The sequence below is a fragment of the Anolis sagrei genome, chromosome 9 (assembly GCF_037176765.1).
Source record: "Anolis sagrei isolate rAnoSag1 chromosome 9, rAnoSag1.mat, whole genome shotgun sequence".
Classification (NCBI taxonomy): domain Eukaryota; kingdom Metazoa; phylum Chordata; class Lepidosauria; order Squamata; family Dactyloidae; genus Anolis; species Anolis sagrei.
In genome coordinates this window covers 10,706,892-10,724,551 of record NC_090029.1, presented here as the reverse complement: position 1 = coordinate 10,724,551, position 17,660 = coordinate 10,706,892, and the positions used below count along the sequence as shown (strand labels likewise).

The following is a 17,660-nucleotide window of genomic DNA, read 5'->3' as shown; positions in this document are numbered from 1 at the left end:
ACTGTGGAAGCCCACAGGGTGACTTTGGATGAGTCACATCCTCAGAGGAAGGCTCTTTTGAACAAATTCTGCCAAGAAAACCCCATAATAGGGTCTCTGCTGGCCTGAAACAACTTGAAGGCACACATCCTCAAATAAATAAATAAATAAATAAATAAATAATGTATCATAGGATCATAGAGTTGAGAGGGGCCCCAAGGACCCCTCCCCAGTGCAACATCATTTTGCCAGAAAAGGAAAGCACAATCAAAGCACTCCAGACAGATGGCCATCCAGCCTCAATTTCAAAACTTCCAGAGAAGGAAGGAGATTCCACCAGACTCCCATTAGAGTTGAGAGGAACTCACAGAGGCCATCCAGCCAAATCCCATTCTGTCACACGGAAGAAACAATCGCAGAATTATAGGACTATAGAGTTGGGAGGGCCCCCAAGGGCCCACAGTGCAACCCCATTCTGCCAGAAAGGAAGGCACAATCAAAGCACTCCAGACAGATGGCCATCCAGCCTCTGTTCCAAAACCTCCAGAGAAGGAGACTTCACCATACTCCAAGGCAGCACATAAATATAAGGAATTAAATAAGACTGTCCTCATAATTGAACAATTATAATAAGTATAGCAAGAGTGGTAAACTGTTTGGGGAGGGGGGGGAGAAGATGGGGAAAAGACGTAAAACGGGATACAGCAGTGTTTCTCAACCTGGGGGTCGGGACCCCTGGAGGGGTCATGAGGGGATGTCAGAGGGGTCGCCAAAGACCATCAGAAAACACAGTATTTTCTGTTGGTCGTGAGGGTTCTATGGCCTAATTCACTGGTGTGGTTCAGAATGCTCTTTGATTGTGGGTGAACTATAAATCCCAGCAACTAAAACTCCCAAATGACAAAATCAACACCACCAACCCCAACCCCAACAGTATTCAAATTTGGGCGTATCGGGTATTTGGGCAAAATTGGTCCAGTGAATGAAAATACATCCTGGATATCAGATTCATAACAGTAGCAAAATTACGGTTATGAAGTAGCAATGAAAATAATTTTATGATTGGGGGTCACCACAACATGAGGAACTGTATTAAGGGGTCACGGCATTAGGAAGGTTAAGAAACACTGGGATACAGGATAATGAAAAAAAATGAAATGAATACTTTTGAGAACCTTAGACAGATGATAACCAAGAGAAAATGACTATGTGCTCGAACATACTGAGATATAAATATTTAATAGTATTCCTGTACCGTTGTATTATTATTTAAAGAGAAGTCAAGGGTCGAGGTTTTTGGGAGAAAATGGGGAGCTGATGGGATTGGGGGAAAATTGTATTTTGATTGTTGAATTTCGAAGATTGCATGCCTCTATGTATGTATTTATAATGTGCAACATTCACACTTGCCCCCAACAGACAAGAGTTCTTTCTCCCACCGTGGACATTCCAGAGATATATAAACCTCACTTGCCTAGTTTGCAACAGACCTCACAAACTCTGAGGATGCCTGCCATAGATGCAGACAAAACGTCAGGACAGAAGGCTTCTGGAACATGGCCAAACAGCCCGGAAAACTCATAGCAACCCAGTGATTCCAGCCATGAAAGACTTCGACATTTTGACCTGAAAAATTTCGGGGGTGGTTTAAACCCCTCAATCTCTCCCTTGGCTACGGGCTTGTCCCAGATCCACCTCATAGTAGTGTTGCATTGCTTTCTCCTGGATGGTGTTTTCTCTTTAAAGGGAGAGACAGAGAGAAAGAGAGGGAAAGAGGGTGGAGCCCTCCTCGCTCCAAGCCCAAACTTTCCATCCAAGTTTAGAAAAACTGAGTGGAGTCGAAATGGGCTGAAGAATGGGCATTTAACCCTTCAGATTTCCACCTCAGAGCAGGAAGTCCTGCATTAGAGGAAAAGATGAACAAAAAGGAGACAGAAAAGGTGGGGAAGTGCCCCTTCGGTCCCCTGTTATTGTGTCTAATTTACCTCCACCTTTCACCCCCTTTGGAATCAAAAACCCGTTATCCTCAAGGCCTGTTGTTCTGTCCCTCAGACGACACAACTAAAGTTTCTTAAAACACACACACATACATACATATAGATATACATACACACACATGCACACATATGTAAGTCTTTAAATAGTAAATAATTACTTGTTCTGAGATATATAAATTATATATATCTGGGAGATACAAAACATACATACATACACACAAACATATATATAATACGTATATCTAATACACATATTATATAGATATATATTATATAGATATTTGTTTACTATTTAAGTCTTTAAATAGTAAATAATGACCTATTCTGAGAGAAATAAATATATATCTGGGAGATAGAAAACAATAATATTAATATATAATAGAATTTACATATATAGATATATGTACATATAAGTCTTTAAATAGTAAATAATGACCTGCTCTGAGAGATATAAATATATATCTGGAAGATATTATATATCTTATATATATTATATATTAATGTAATATACACATATAATATAATATATGTATTATATAGATATATGCACATATATGTCTTTAACTAGTAATTGCCTGTTCTGAGATATACAAATATATATCTGGAAGATACTCTCTCTCTCTCTCTCTATATATATATGCACATATATAATAAATTTAATATAATATACATATATGATAGAATATAATATTATATAGATATATGTACATATATGTCTTTAAATAGTAAATAATTACCTGTTCTGAGAGATATAAAATATTTCTGGGAGATATAAAACATATATGTAATATAATATTAATATATAATAGAATTTACATATTATATACTTATATGTATACATATAAGTCTTTCAATAGTAAATAATGACCTATTCTGGGAGATCTAAATATATAACTGGGAGATATAAAACATATACATACATATATGTAATATAATATTAATATATAATAGAGTGCACATATTATATAGATATATGTACACATATAAGTCTTTCAATAGTAATAATTGCCTGGAAGATATTATATATATAATTTAATGTAATATACACATATAATATAATATACATATTATATATAATAATATAATAATATTATATATAATTATAATATACATATTATATAGATATACGTACATATATAAGTCTTTAAATAATAAATAATTACCTGTTCTGAAAGATATAAATATATATCTGGAAGATAGAAAACATATATATGTGTGTGTATGTGTGTGTAATATAATATTAATATATAATAGAATATACATATTATATAGATATATGTACATATAAGTCTTCAAATAGTAAATAATGACCTGTTCTGAGAGATATAAATATATAGCTGGACTATATTTATATATATATATATATATATATAGTGTAATATACATATATAATATAATATAATATATATGCATATATATATATATATATATATATATATATAAAAGTAGTAAATAATTGCCTGTTCTGAGAGATACAAATATATATCTGAGAAATACAAATATATATCTGGGAGATATAAAACATATATATATATATATGTTTTATATCTCCCAGATATATATTTGTATCTCTCAGAACAGGCAATTATTTGCTAAAGACATATAGATATATTTACTAAAGACTATAGATATATAGACATATATAAGTTTTGAAATAGTAAATAATGACCTGTTGTGGGAGAGAGAGAGAGAGAGAGAGAGCAGGGATTCCTCCTCACGCGAAAGCAGCAGCAGCAACTCCCCAACTCCTGAGAGAACTACCGGTCGCCGCGAGGGAAAAAAATAAATAAAACTAAAAAGGGCTCGCGCCAGGCTCCGCCCACTTTCGCGCGCCACCAACCGTCACTCGGAGGAGGGAGGGAAGGGAGGGAGAGCGCGCGCCCGTACGCATGCGCCCATCCTTTTTCCTTTTCCCCCGGCGTGTGCTCTCAGCTGTTGCTGCTACTGCTATTGCGAGAAACTTTGGGGCGCGTGCGCATTTCACTCCCATTCTCTCTCCCTCTCTCTCTCGGGGGCGTGGCTATCTCCTCGTCCAATCAATAGCGGTGGAAATACGGCGTCCTTTTCTTTCTTTCTTTTTTTTGTCTGAAAGGGGCGTGGCTTTTCTCCGTCCAATCAAAATCGCGACGAGGCGAGCACCACAAAAGTAGGCCTATTCCTCAATCTCTCCGAAGGGGGCGTGGCAAAGGGTCGTGGCTTCTCTCCGTCCAATCAGCGGCCTCCGAAATCGCGAGGAGGCGGGCACCACAAAGTAGGCATATTCCTCAATCTCTCCGAAGGGGGCGTGGCTTCTCGATGTCCAATCCGCGCCTTCCGAGGACTCTACAGCTCTCATTTCCCGGCATGCGTCGCGCTCATGGACCGTTCAGTGAGGGAAAGCAGAGACGCATCACACCTTCCAATTGACGGAATCCTTCCGCTGTCGGAAATGAGTCCGCTTCAACGTTTGGTGTTTTGGACTCAAAAAAGGGCGGATTTGGTGCCCAAAGGCGCGCCTTTCGGTCTGGACAGACAAAGAGACGCTTATCCCGCTGTTAGTGCGGGAATTTATGGGAGGAGGGAGAAAGGGAGGCGGAAGGATATGGGGAAACGAGAGCGGTGATGCGCCCGTGTTGTGTTTTGAGTGGGGAGAGGAAGGAAGGAAGCGGAAGAGAGTGAGGATGAATGAAGGTGGCTGAGTTGGGGTGAAAACTGCCCTCCCATACAAAGGCCAGCTCTTCTGTGCCAGGTTAGTTATTGATGTGCGGGAGGAGAAGGAAAACAAACGGACACAGGCCGAGGCGGCGTGCCAGAAGGCGGGGGAAGGGCCCGTGAGGCCTACAAGGCCTCCTTTCCATTCAGAATCAATGAAGACATTCCAGAAATATAAAGAGACCCGGGGACGCCGTGTGAGAAGCAATAGTAATACCTAGCATTAATAATAAATAACAATAGCATCAACTTCAAATTAGACCAGGCATGGGCAAACTTTGGCCCTCCCTCCAGGTGTTTTGGACTTCAACTCCCACCATTCCTAACAGCTGGTAGGACCAAGTTTGTCTATGCCTGGTCTACACACTTACCTAACATTGGTTATGGGCCCAGCACTCAACTGAAGTGGCTGAGGAGGGAAAAGAAGGGTCCTGAGGCTGTTAGGAATTGTGGGAGTTGAAGTCCAAAACACTTGGAAGGCCCAAGTTTGCTCATGCTTGGTCTACACACTGACTTAACATTGGCTATGGGCCCAGCACTCAACTGAAGTGGCTGAGGGGGAAAAAGAAGAGTCCAGCACTCAGCTTAAGTGGCTGAGGGGGAAAAGAAGGGGAAAGAAGGGTCCTGAGGCTGTTAGGAATGGTGGGAGTTGAAGTCCAAAACACTTGAAGGTCCAAGTTTGCCTGCGCCTGGTCTACACACTGACCTAACATTAGCTATGGGCCCAGCACTTAACTGAAGTGGCTGAGGGGAGGAAAGAAGGGTCTGGAGGCTGTTAGGAATGGTGGGAGTTGAAGTCCAAAACATCTAGAAGGCCCAAGTTTGCCCATGCCTGGTCTACACACTGACCTAACATTGGTTATGGGCCCAGCACTCAGCTTACGTAGCTGAGGGAGAAAAGGAAAGGGCCTGAGGCTGTTAGTAATGGTGGGAGTTGGAGTACAAAACTTCTGGAGGACCCAAGTTTGCCCATGCCTGGTCTGCACACTGACCTAACATTGGTTATGGGCCCAGCACTCAGCTTACATAGCTGAGGGGAAAAAGGAAAGGACTTGGAGCTATTAGGAACGGTGAGAGTTGAAGTCCAAAACATCTGAAGGGTCCAAGTTTGCTGATATCTCGTCTACACATTGACCTAACATTGGTTATGGGCCCACAACTCAGCTTAAGCAACTGAGGGGGGAAAGGAATGGGCCTGAAGCTGTTAGGAATGGTGGGAGTTTAAATCCAGAACATCTAGAGAGCCCAAGTTTGCCCATTCCTGGTCTACACACTGACCTGACATTGGTTATGGGCCCAGAACTCAGCTTAAGCAACTGGAGGCCCCAAGTTTGCCCATTCCTGGTCTACACACTGACCTAACATTGGTTATGGGCCCAGCACTCAGCTTAAGCAGCTGAGGGGGAAAAGGAAAGGGCCTGAGGCTGTAAGGAATGGTGGGAGTTGGAGTACAAAACTTCTGGAGGACCCAAGTTTGTCCATGCCTGGTCTACACACTGACCTAACATTGGCTATGGGCCTAGCACTCAGCTTAAGTGGCAGAGGGGGAAAAAGAAGGGTCCTGAGGCTGTTAGGAATGGTGGGAGTTGAAGTCCAAAACATCTGGAAGGCCCAAGTTTGTCCACGCCTGGTCTACACACTGACCTAACATTGGCTATGGACCCAGCACTCAGCTTAAGTGGCTGAGGGGAAAAGGAAAGGGCCTGAGGCTGTTAGGAATGGTGGGAGTTGAAGTCCCAAACATCTGGAAGGCCCAAGTTTGCCCATGCCTGGTCTACACACTGACCTAACATTGGTTATGGGCCCAATTTGCAATTTGTTTCATAAAGATCAAGTAGACAGAACATATTGTAAAGAACAAAAAAAACTTTCTGGCCTTGCATCGCACATTTTAGTGCAAATACTAAGACACAAATAGTGTTAAATTCAGCAAGTATTGCAGAATGTCATGTCACAGTCCACTTCAAAAAGGTTCATGACATGCAGCTGTAAATAAAATGCTGTAGTATATAAAAAGCCACATGTTAAATTCATAAAATATATACTGGTTTATTTGGATGATTTTAAAGTGATTTCACTCAGCTTAAGCAGCTGAGGGGGGAAAGCAGCTGAGGCTGTTAGGAATGGTGGGAATTGAAGTCCAAAACACCTGGAGGGCCCAAGTTTGCCCATGCCTGGTCTACACACTGATTTAGGCTATCCGGATATCACTTCTCTAATTCTGAGCCACGTTACACAACAAGCATTGAGTCCCAGATATCATACTTTTGCCCTATGCTCTTGTTATATCACTACATAGAGTACTGCAATGTGCTCTACATGGGGTTGCCTTTGAAGACTGCTTAGAAGCTTCAAGTACTCCAATGATATAGGAGCCCCCGGTGGCGCAGTGGGTTAAATCCTTGTGCCGGAAGGACTGAAGACCAACAGGTTGGACGTTTGAATCTGGGGAGAGTGCGGATGAGCCCCTCAGTCAGCTCCAGCTCCTCATGTCGGGACATGAGAGAAGTCTCCCACAAGGATGGTAAAACGTCAAAACATCTGGGCATCTTTGCAGTCAGCCAATTCTCTTACACCAGAAACGACTCGCAGTTTCTCAAGTTGCTCCTGACACAGAAAAAAAACAGCCGGATTGCTTTTTGGTGGACAGGGAGCGTGCAACCCCCCTGCTGCGTTACCTCCATTGGCTGCCAATTTGCTGCCGAGCACAATTCAAAGTGCTGGCTTTAGCCTATAAAGTCCCAAATGGTTCTGGCCCAGCTTACCTTTCCAAATGTTTCTCCCCTATAGATCACCTCGAACACTAAGATCTTCTGGGGAGATCCATACCCCCCCCCCCCTTTTTAATGTTGAGTGCTAGGCCCATAGCCAATGTTAGATCAGTGTGTAGACCAGGCATGGGCAAACTTGAGCCTTCCAGGTGTTTTGGACTTGTAAGCTGTACCTTGAAAACGGCCCGGAAATTTCAATTGGTCCAACCCCATAAATTTCATTGGGTTTTATTAGGCAAAGAATCCTGAGAGAAGGTTTGCCGGTTCCTTCCTCTGAAATATAGCCTAAATCACTGGCTAGTTGTTGGCGAACTTCTTTCCAAACAGGACTCGCCTTCCTTAGCTGCCAAAATAATATAGGATCAGGTGTTTTCAGGATATTTAGATATCTTAAGATGGAGACAATCCTTTTGTTCAGCATAGTTTCGTATTGTTATTGACTAGCATTGACTGTCCAGGTTTCATATATCTTCTTCCCATGCATTCTTCCTGATATCACATTGAATTTTGGAGCTTCTAAATGCAAAACATGTTATTTGCCACTGAGCCACGATCTTCCTTCTTATTCCTTTCCAATTAATGTCTCCTTTATTTGTGTTGTGGTGCTAAGCTTCTAAACTTGAAGCAGGAGATCTGTTCAGAGCCTTCAAATATTTGAGATTGCAAAATTGGGGTCAGATGAGGAGGAGAAAGCTGACTCTTCCACAATGATGAGCTTTCATCAAATGTAACTAAATGCTGGCAAAGCAGAGTTGGATGCTGAAACCTATTTTTACACCAGTACTGGGATTGTATTTTTGTGGATTTCTCCAATTTAGACAGCTTATTTCTCTTACTAATTCCCTCGGCTTTCTTTCAAATCCTTAGGTCCCCAATGGTATGCCAGTTTCTTGTTTCACAAAGCTGTTTATCCATGATTTGCTTTTTTTAGCATGGTATCAGTAAAATGCAAGACTAATTTTTATTTTGGGCTGGCAGATTTGAGTATCCTTGCTGTAAGGAACAGTGGTGGTAATAGCAAGCTGTGGGAAGCCATTTCCCTCCTGTCCTGGACTAATTCCATTGATCCTTTAGAGACTTGAAATCATGTTCTTAAAATGCATGAATGTTTGTGAGAACACTCCAGGTCAATCTGAACTAAGTCAGGGATTAGTGTAGGATTGTGAGAATCCTCCCATGGATGCGCTTTAAAAGAGTGTAAATAATTCACCTTTGAACTACTGCTTAGTAATGTGGTCCTGCTCACAAAAAGATGACTTTGCTCCGTGATCTTGGGAATTCTTCACTTTAAGGGTCAAGTGGGGAGCTTCATCAGAAATGTGAGGATAGAAGCAGAGGGGATATTACATGTATTACTTTGTAAGTGGTCTTCTATAAGATATTTGATTTCTTTAAAAATTTTGGGGCAGTGAATGTGTCATTTTGATTCCTCAAATTCTCAGATAGATCCTTTGAAACAGTTGCCTTTAAACCAGTGATTCTTAATCTGTGGACTGTGGACCACCAGTGGCCCGCCAGGATAAAAATCTGGTCTGCGAGCCTCTTTCCTCTTTATATATATATTTATTAATTATATTTTATTTATTTTATTTTGTGCTGCCTGCCGTTCCTTCCCTGTCGCTGACCATGGCAAATGTTCTGTATCAGAAACTTGAGCTGATGTGGTCAATCCAATGCAATTTTCTGAATCAGTACCCCCAAAATGAATATAGAGCTGACCAAAAACTGATTCGTAATCATTTTGTTACTACTGTTGGAGAGTGGTCCCTGGTCAAGTAGTCCCTGGTAAAGTGGTCTCTGGTCAAAGTTGTATATGTTCTGTATCAGAAACAAGAGCTGATGTGGTCTATCTAATGCAGTTTTCTGAATCAGCACCCCCAAAATGAATCTAAAGTTGACCAAAAACTGATTCGTAACCTTTTTGGTGCTAATGTTGGAGAGTGGTCCCTGGTCAAGTAGTCTCTGGTAAAAAATGGTCCTTGGGAAAGTGGTCCCTGGTCAAAGTGGTATATGTTCTGTATCAGAAACTAGAGCGGCTGTGGTCTATCTAATGCAATTTTCTGATTCAGTACTTCCAGAATGAATCTAAAGTTGGTCAAAAACTGATTTGTAACCCTTTTGGTACTAATGTTGGATAGTGGTCCCTGGTAAAGTGGTCTCTGGTTAAAGTTGTATATGTTCTGTATCAGAAACTAGAGCTGATGTGGTCTATCCAATGCAATTTTCTGAATCAGCACCCCCAAAATGAATTTAAAGTTGACCAAAAACTGATTCGTAATCCTTTTGGTACTAATGTTGGAGAGTGGTCCCTGGTCAAGTAGTCCCTGGTAAAAATGGTTCCTGGTAAAGTGGTCCCTGGTCAAAGTTGTATATGTTCTGTATCAGAAACTAGAGCTGATGTAGTCAATCCAATGCAATTTTCTGAATCGGTACCCCCAAAATGAATCTAAAGTTGACCAAAAACTGATTCGTAACCCGTTTGATACTAACGTTGGAGAGTGGTCCCTGGTCTAGTGGTCCCTGGTAAAAATCATCCCTGGCAAAGTGGTCCCTGGGCAAAGTGGTATATGTTCTGTATCAGAAACTAGAGCTGATGTGGTCTATCCCGTGCAATTTTCTGAGTCGGAACCCTCAAAATGAATCTAAAGTTGACCAAAAACTGATTCGTAAACTTTTAGTACTAATGTTGGAGAGTGGTCCCTAGTCAAAGTGGTCCCTGGTAAAAAAAAAAAAAGGTTGGGAACCACTGCTTTAAACTGTCCCCTCCTTACCCTGCTTGCCATTAGCTTCATTCACCTTCCTTCTCAGTAATATTACATGTCTTGACAACCACTCAGGTGTTATCTTAAAGGAGAGGCACTCTACTGAGAAATTTGAGAGTTGGCAAAGCCTAATGTAGAGGTCTCCTTCTTGTTCCTCCCTCTCTTCATTAGGATGATTTTTTCCATGTCTAGAAAGTGCTCTATGTAATTGAATACACCAATCAAATCTCCATTTTCATCATTCAGATACTTTTGGGTGGTTTTACGATTGTTCACAGTTTGTGTATGGAAAAAAACTATGCGTCGTCACAACCAGAAGACCAACACTGATTCCAGTTCTCAGTTGTAGCTTTTCAAAAGTATTTCCTTCTTTTCTTTTCCCACTGCTGCATTCTCTGTCCTATTGCTAAGCTGCAAAAAAAATAGTAGAAAGCTTCTGCTGGTTTCTTCTCATCTCACTTTGAAATACATTAAACACTTCAGGGGGTTTATTTTGATCCATGCAGCCATTTTTTCCTGCACAGATTGAATGTGCTTGCATTGACTGTGTTGTGTGATTGAAATTCCATCAGCAGGCATTGCGGGCAGACTCATAATGAGTTTGGATTTTTCCTCACAAAAATCAAGGCATGCATGTCAGGGATTTGAGCTCATCATGGCAGATTCACATGAATGATTTGCATGAATATCCAATATATTTTCGTCACTCTTTGTTCCCCCCCCTTCCCCCCACAAAATGGCTTCTACCACCCTTAGTTCTTAGTGTTTAAGGAGGGGTTCTATTGATAAGCATAGAACTAACAATGCTAATGATGCTTAAAGTAGGCCATATGTTCAGAAATGAGTAGCTGTTATGAGAAATACCTTGCTGGTAAAGATAACTTAAGCCCTGTTTCTTTGTTTTAGATTGCTTTTGTTGTGACCTTGTGATACTGAGTGGAGGCAATTCCTGGGATCCCTGGGTGTCTGCTATATCTGTAATATCAGTTATTTATGAAGGATAGGCCTTCCATATTATCTTTTTCCCTTCATTCCTATGGGAATAAATAATAGAATAATAGAGTTAGACTACTAAGGAGGCTGTTCAGGTCCTGAACCGGTGCTTGGCCGCTGTAACGGTCTGGATGAGGGTGAACAAATTGAAATTGAATCAAGACAAGACAGAGGTACACCTGGTCAGCCATAAGGCCGAACAGGGCATAGCATTACAGCCTGTGTTGGACAGGGTTACACTCCCCCTGAAGACGCAGGTTCGCAGCTTGGGTGTGATCTTGGACTCTTCGCTGAGCCTGGAACCCCAGGTTTCAGCGGTGACCAGGGGAGCATTCGCACAGTTAAAACTTGTGCACCAGCTGCGCCCGTACCTTGGGAAGTCTGACTTGGCCACGGGAGTCCATGCTCTGGTTACATCCTGTATAGACTACTGCAACGCTCTCTACATGGGGTTGAAGACTGCTCGGAAGCTTCAAATGGTCCAGCATTCGACAGCCAGGTTGTTAACCGGAGCGGCTCTCAGGGAGCCTACTACTCCTCTGTTGCACCAGCTCCACTGGCTGCCAGTTTGCTACCAGGCACAATTCAAAGTGCTGGTGTTAGCCTATAAAGCCCTAAACGGTTCTGGCCGTACTTCCTCCTATGAACCGACTAGGACACTAAGATCGTCTGGGGAGGCCCTGCTCTCTGTCCCGCCTGCATCACAGGCATGCTTGGCGGGGACGAGAGACAGGGCCTTCTCACTGGTGGCCCCTCGGCTGTGGAACACCCTGCCTGCAGATATCAGATTGGTCCCCTCCCTGCTGGTGTTTCGGAGGAAAGTGAAGACCTGGCTGTTCGAACAAGCATTTGATATAACAGTGTAATTGAACATAGGAATATGGAATAATGGATGATGAGACTGGATTCTGATTTGACTGTTGAGGCGCTAATGATTGTTATACTGATGTTTAATGATTTATGTTACAATTGTTTTTAATTGCCCTATACTTGTCTCGAGATGTTTTGTATTGATGTTGTTCACTGCTTTGAGTCGCATGAGGGCTGAGAAAAGTGGTATTTTAAATAAATAAATAAATAAATAAATAAGAGACTACATGGGTTATTTAGTCCAACCCCCTGTTGCTATTCATTCGTTCAGTCTTTTCCGACCAGCCCATGCCAGAGCTCCCTGTCGGCAATCACCCCCCCCCCCAGCTCCCTCAAGGTCAAGCCAGTCACTTCAAGGATCCCATCCATCCATCTTGCCCTTGGTCGGCCCCTCTTCCTTTTTCCTTCCATTTTCCCCAGCATAATTGTCTTCTCTAAGATTTCCTTTCTTCTCATGATGTGGCCAAAGTCTTTGCCTCTACTATCCTTCCCTCCAGTGAGCGTTGAGCTTTATTTCCTGAAGTATGGACTGGTTGGATCTTCTCACAGTCCAACTATTGGTGGCATCGGCCGCACAGCAAAGCAAGGAACACTATCACAGCCACTTTAGGCTATAAACTACTTTATTTACAGCTATAAACATTAAAAACTACTTAACTCTAAGCACATCATAAAACTGCTTCCTCTCCGTCCGATAGTCACATTGTGAACACACTGAACACGCTGTTATCAGCACAAGTCCACACCTCCTGCATTCCAGAGTGATATATGACGTATGATGCATGACCCTGCGTTCATTGCTGTATACACTTTGATTTATGACCTCTCTAGGAATGCCGTTCCCTCCATGGTACAGTTAACTCTTTTCACACAGAAATACTCTCAACAAATAGCATTGCATTTTAAACACATATACATACATACTTTGAAGTCTACATTACACATTGCAAACACCTCCAAAATGCAGGAAAAACCTTGCCTTGATTTTTTTAAAAAAAGCATGTAAATATTTATAGCTAAACCGCACATTGCAAACTGATCTTCTCAAAAGGAATAAACATACAATTATGTGATTCTTTCTCCCAGTTTATCAGGGTAAAAGATTGGAGTCCCCAGTGGCACAGTAGGTTAAACCCTTGTGCCGGCAGGACTGCTGACTGACAGGTCAGCAGTTCGAATTCGGGAAAAGCAGGTTGAGCTCCCTCTGTCAGCTGCAGCTCCCCATGCAGGGACATGAGACTAACCTCCCAAAGGGATGGTAAAACATCAAAACATCCGGGTGTCCCCTGGGCAACATCCTTGCAGACATCCAATTCTCTCACACCAGTAGTGACTTGCAGTTTCTCAAGTTGCTCCTGACATGGAGGAAAAGGAGATAAAAATTGCTATATCAGGCTATATTCTTATTCAGAGATATTCTTATTGTATTTGAGTAAGTCCCAGGGTAAATTTGACTCTTGCAAAATTTTACTAAAATATCATGTTGATTTTAGACTAGCAATGCTTGATGCAGGGCAGAGAAAAATATTCTTTCCCTTATTTTTCTTTTTTCTCTGCCATTAATCTGCCATTACCCCCAGTGGTGCAGAGGGTTAGAGCTGCTGAGCTGGTTGACCGAAAGGTCGCAGGTTCAAATCCGGGGGGGCAGCGTGAGCTTCCTCTGTTAGCCCCAGCTTCTGCCAACCTAGCAGTTCGACAACATGCAAATGTGAGTAGATTAATAGGTACTGCTCCAGCGGGAAGGTAACGGCGCTCCATGCAGTCATGCCGGCCACATGACCTTGGAGGTGTTTACGGACAACACCGGCTCTTCGGCTTAGAAATTGAGATGGACACCACACCCCAGAGTTGGACATGACTGGACCTTATGTCAAGGGAGAACCTTTACCTTTTACCCTTTTATTGAGGCTAATGCTGGAGAAATAACTTCCCTTTGTTTGTGGGCATTATAATTGAGTTGATTGATAGGGTATACATACATCATCGATTATTTATGTAGAGTAAATATGGTTCTTCTCAGTTAAATTAGCTATCAGGAAATCATTTGTTTCATGCGAACCAAGTTTGCCGTAGTTAATATAGTTTTGCTTTTCTTCTCTGTTGTCGTTACTAATGGATGACAACTGCCAATCATACAATGAGATGTACATAACATAAACAGACAGATACAGCAAGAAATTAAAATAGATTGCCATATGCTCTTCTTGTGATCTATTCTTTGTACCCTGAAAGTACAGATCTTTGGAAATATTGTCTTCTCAAAGTCCTCCAACTTTATTATAAGCAAGTATGGACATGATTTGCTGTATATACTCGAGTATAAGCCTAATTTTTCAGCCCTTTTTTAGGCTGAAGAGTCTTGCTCGGCTTATACTTATTATTTCTCTCTGTTATTATTATTTGTATTACATTTATTATTTTATTGTATTATAATTTTTTCCATTTATCATTTCACTCTATTACTATTACATTTATTATTTTACTTTATTGTTGTTATTATTACTACATTATTTTACTATATTATTGTTATTATTACATTTATTATTTTACTTTATTATTAGTTTAATCAGAGTTGTGCAATCTTATCTTAAATTACAGTTTTATGTAAATATTCAAATCATTTAACCTACTGATGCCTCAATTAATGTAATTTTATTGGTATTCATTTTTATTTTGAAATTTACCAGTAGCTACTGCATTTCGCATCCTCGGCTTATACTTGAGTCAATCCGTTTTCCTAGTTTTTTGTGGTAAAATTAAGTGCCTTGGCTTATATTTGGGTCGGCTTATACTCAAGTATATACTGTAAATATTCACATTTGAACAGGGGTTTCTTCAGAAAGTGTTTCTTTACAAAAAGTCATTGCCTGCGTTCAATAATCATTGATTTAGTACCTTCTGTGACATCTCATTGTACTCTTCCAGAGGATCTGGAGCAGACGTTTTATTGACTGGAAATCCGTTTCCAAGGAGCTAGTCATTGCCTCTGTCATCCATAGTTCCGTCTCAAGGAAAATATCTTTGCCAGTTGAACCTCTATTACATTGAAATGTGAAATAAGATTTGAATAGCACAAATTAATTTTCGTAATAAAAGTGAGTTGTAAGAATGTCAATTCAAGCAGCTGTTATTTAATCTCTGACGATTTTGAATAGGTTTGATAAGAGCTTACTGTTTTCCTCCTACACAAATCCTGTGTAACCTTTCATCAAATTGAAACATACCATTGAGTTTCTACATATTTATTTATTTATTTTTTACGACATTGATATGCCGTCCTTCTCACCCCGAAGTAAATACAATAAATTATTATTATCATAGCACAATATTACATTGTACTATACCATTATACTGTAATATGATTAGTAATATTACATTTAATATAAAATATATAAATATAATATTTTATTGTTAGTAGTAGTATATTGTATTACATTACAATATTATCAATATTATATGTATATACAATATATTATATTATATTATATGCACAGTGCAGGAGACAAGATGGAACTGCCTTCATGGCCCCTCTCTTAATTTTTTTTCATATCTATCTATCTATCTATATAGAAATGCTCTGTGCATAATGAGTGACTTAAAAACAAAAGAACCAATGAATGAAATCACACCAAATTTGGCAACAAAACATCTCACAACACAAAGAGTGACCATCACTCAAAAAATTATGATTTTGTCATTTAGGAGTTGTAGTTGCTGGGACTTATAGTTCACCTACAATCAAAGAGCATTCTGAACTCTACCAATGATGAAATTGAACTAAACGTGGCACACAGGACTCCCATGATCAACAGAAAATACTAGAAGGGATGGTGGGCATTGGCCTTGACTTTGAGAGTTGTAGTTCACCTACATCCAGAGAGCACTATGGATTCAAACAATGATGGATCTGCACCAAACTTGGCAGGAATACTCAATATGCCCAAATATGAACACAGATAGAGTTTAGGGGAAATACACCTTGACATTTGGGAGTTGTAGTTACTGGGATTTATAATTCACCTATAAACAGAGCATGAACTGTTTACCCACAAGCAGAGAAACTACATATATTAGAAACTAAGACTTTCTCATTACTTTATTTTCTAGATCAGCAGACTGGGCCACAGCAACGCATGGCAGGGGACGGCTAGTAATTCATATAATTGTCCTTCTGTAGGGGTCCCTTTCAAATCTATATATCTCTCTGTGTGTGAATCATATCTATCTATATCTATGGCTGGATGGCTCTTTGTCAGGAGGGCTTTGATTACGTTTTCTTGCCCTGGTGAAGGGAGTTGGACTGGATGGCCTTAAGTATTTTCTGTTGGTCATGGGGGTTCCGTGTGGGAAGTATGCCCCAATGCTGTCGTTTATGGGGTTCAGAATACTCTTTGATTGTAGATGAACTATAAATCCCAGTAACTACAACTCCCAAATATCAAGGCTATTTCCTCCAAACTCTGTGTTCATATATATTCTTTTACTTCCTTGATTCTGCAGCCATAGCAATTCCAACTAGTGTATTTGGGTTTTTTTCTGCCAAGTCAGTGTTGACTCGGCAACTCTGAATGAAAGACCCCCAAGACCAACTACTCCTGTTCATGTCTTGAAAACCCAAGTCCATGACGTCCTTGATTCCATCAGTCTGCCTGTACTGTGGTCTTCTTCTTTTCCTATTGCTTTTCACTTTACCTTAAGATTAAATGTGAATGCCGTATTATAGCTGCAATTCCTTCTTTTCATTTTGTAGTCCTTAGTCATATACACAAGAATTTATTCATGGAGATCCTCCGGTGAGGCCCTGCTTTCCGTCCCACCATTCTCACAGGCACGATTGATGGGGACGAAAGACAGAGGCTTCTCAGTGATTGCTCCCCGGCTATGGAACTCCCTTCCTGGTGAGATCAGGTCAGCCCCCTCCCTCCTGTCCTTTAGAAGGATGGTCAAAATTTGGCTGTTGGACCAAGCTTTCAGGACAGAGCAATGAAGCGGGGATAGGAAAGATGACCAGGCCAATTAGATTTGATGCGGATGACTAGGATGGTTTTAAATGGTGTATTTTAATATTTTGATAAATGTTTTTAATGTTTATGTATTGTATGTGAATTTGTGTCCTGGCATTGAATGTTTGCCGTATATTTGCTGTGCTCCGCCCTGAGTCCCCTTTGGGGTGAGAAGGGCGGAATATCAATGTTTAAAATTAATAAATACTAAATATTTATTTTATTTATTTACTGTATTTGTATACCTCCACTCTCAGCCTTCTGGCGACTTGAGGCGGGTTACAAGGCAAAATTCAATGCCACAGAAACACACAAGTATAATATAAAAATGTTAACATCAATTTATTTATTTCAATTACTTATACCCCGCCCTTCTCACCCCCAAGGGGGGACTCAGGGACTCATTAAAAACATTGTCCAGTCCCATCGTGTAGTTGTTCCAATTCCTATGTCCATTACTCAATATTTGCAAATGCTTGCTCGAATAGCCATGTCATGCGTTTTTTCTGACATGTTAGGTGTGAAGAAGCCGATCTGATCTCCCTTGGGAGGGTGTTCTATAGCCGAGGGGCCACCACTGAGAAGGCCCTGTCT

The 17,660-nt window shown here is 40.8% G+C and overlaps 2 protein-coding genes across 6 annotated transcripts in view; one reads left to right on the top strand and one right to left on the bottom strand.

The window, feature by feature from the left end:
- Positions 1-3,914, bottom strand: part of PEAK1 (pseudopodium enriched atypical kinase 1) — a 122,601-nt gene extending 118,687 nt beyond the window's left edge. For 2 of the 4 annotated variants that reach the window (XR_010910293.1, XM_060755723.2), the window contains exon 1: positions 3,646-3,910. The gene's annotated coding sequence lies outside the window, so the exon portion shown is untranslated. Of the gene's footprint in view, positions 1-3,645 lie in introns of all 4 variants that reach the window. The other 2 variants (XM_067471272.1, XM_060755725.2) reach the window with 2 other exon arrangements.
- Positions 3,915-4,571: 657 nt separating this feature from the next.
- Positions 4,572-17,660, top strand: part of HMG20A (high mobility group 20A) — a 131,161-nt gene continuing 118,072 nt past the window's right edge. For both annotated transcript variants that reach the window (XM_067471270.1, XM_067471269.1), the window contains exon 1: positions 4,572-4,704. The gene's annotated coding sequence lies outside the window, so the exon portion shown is untranslated. The remainder of the gene's footprint in view (positions 4,705-17,660) is intronic.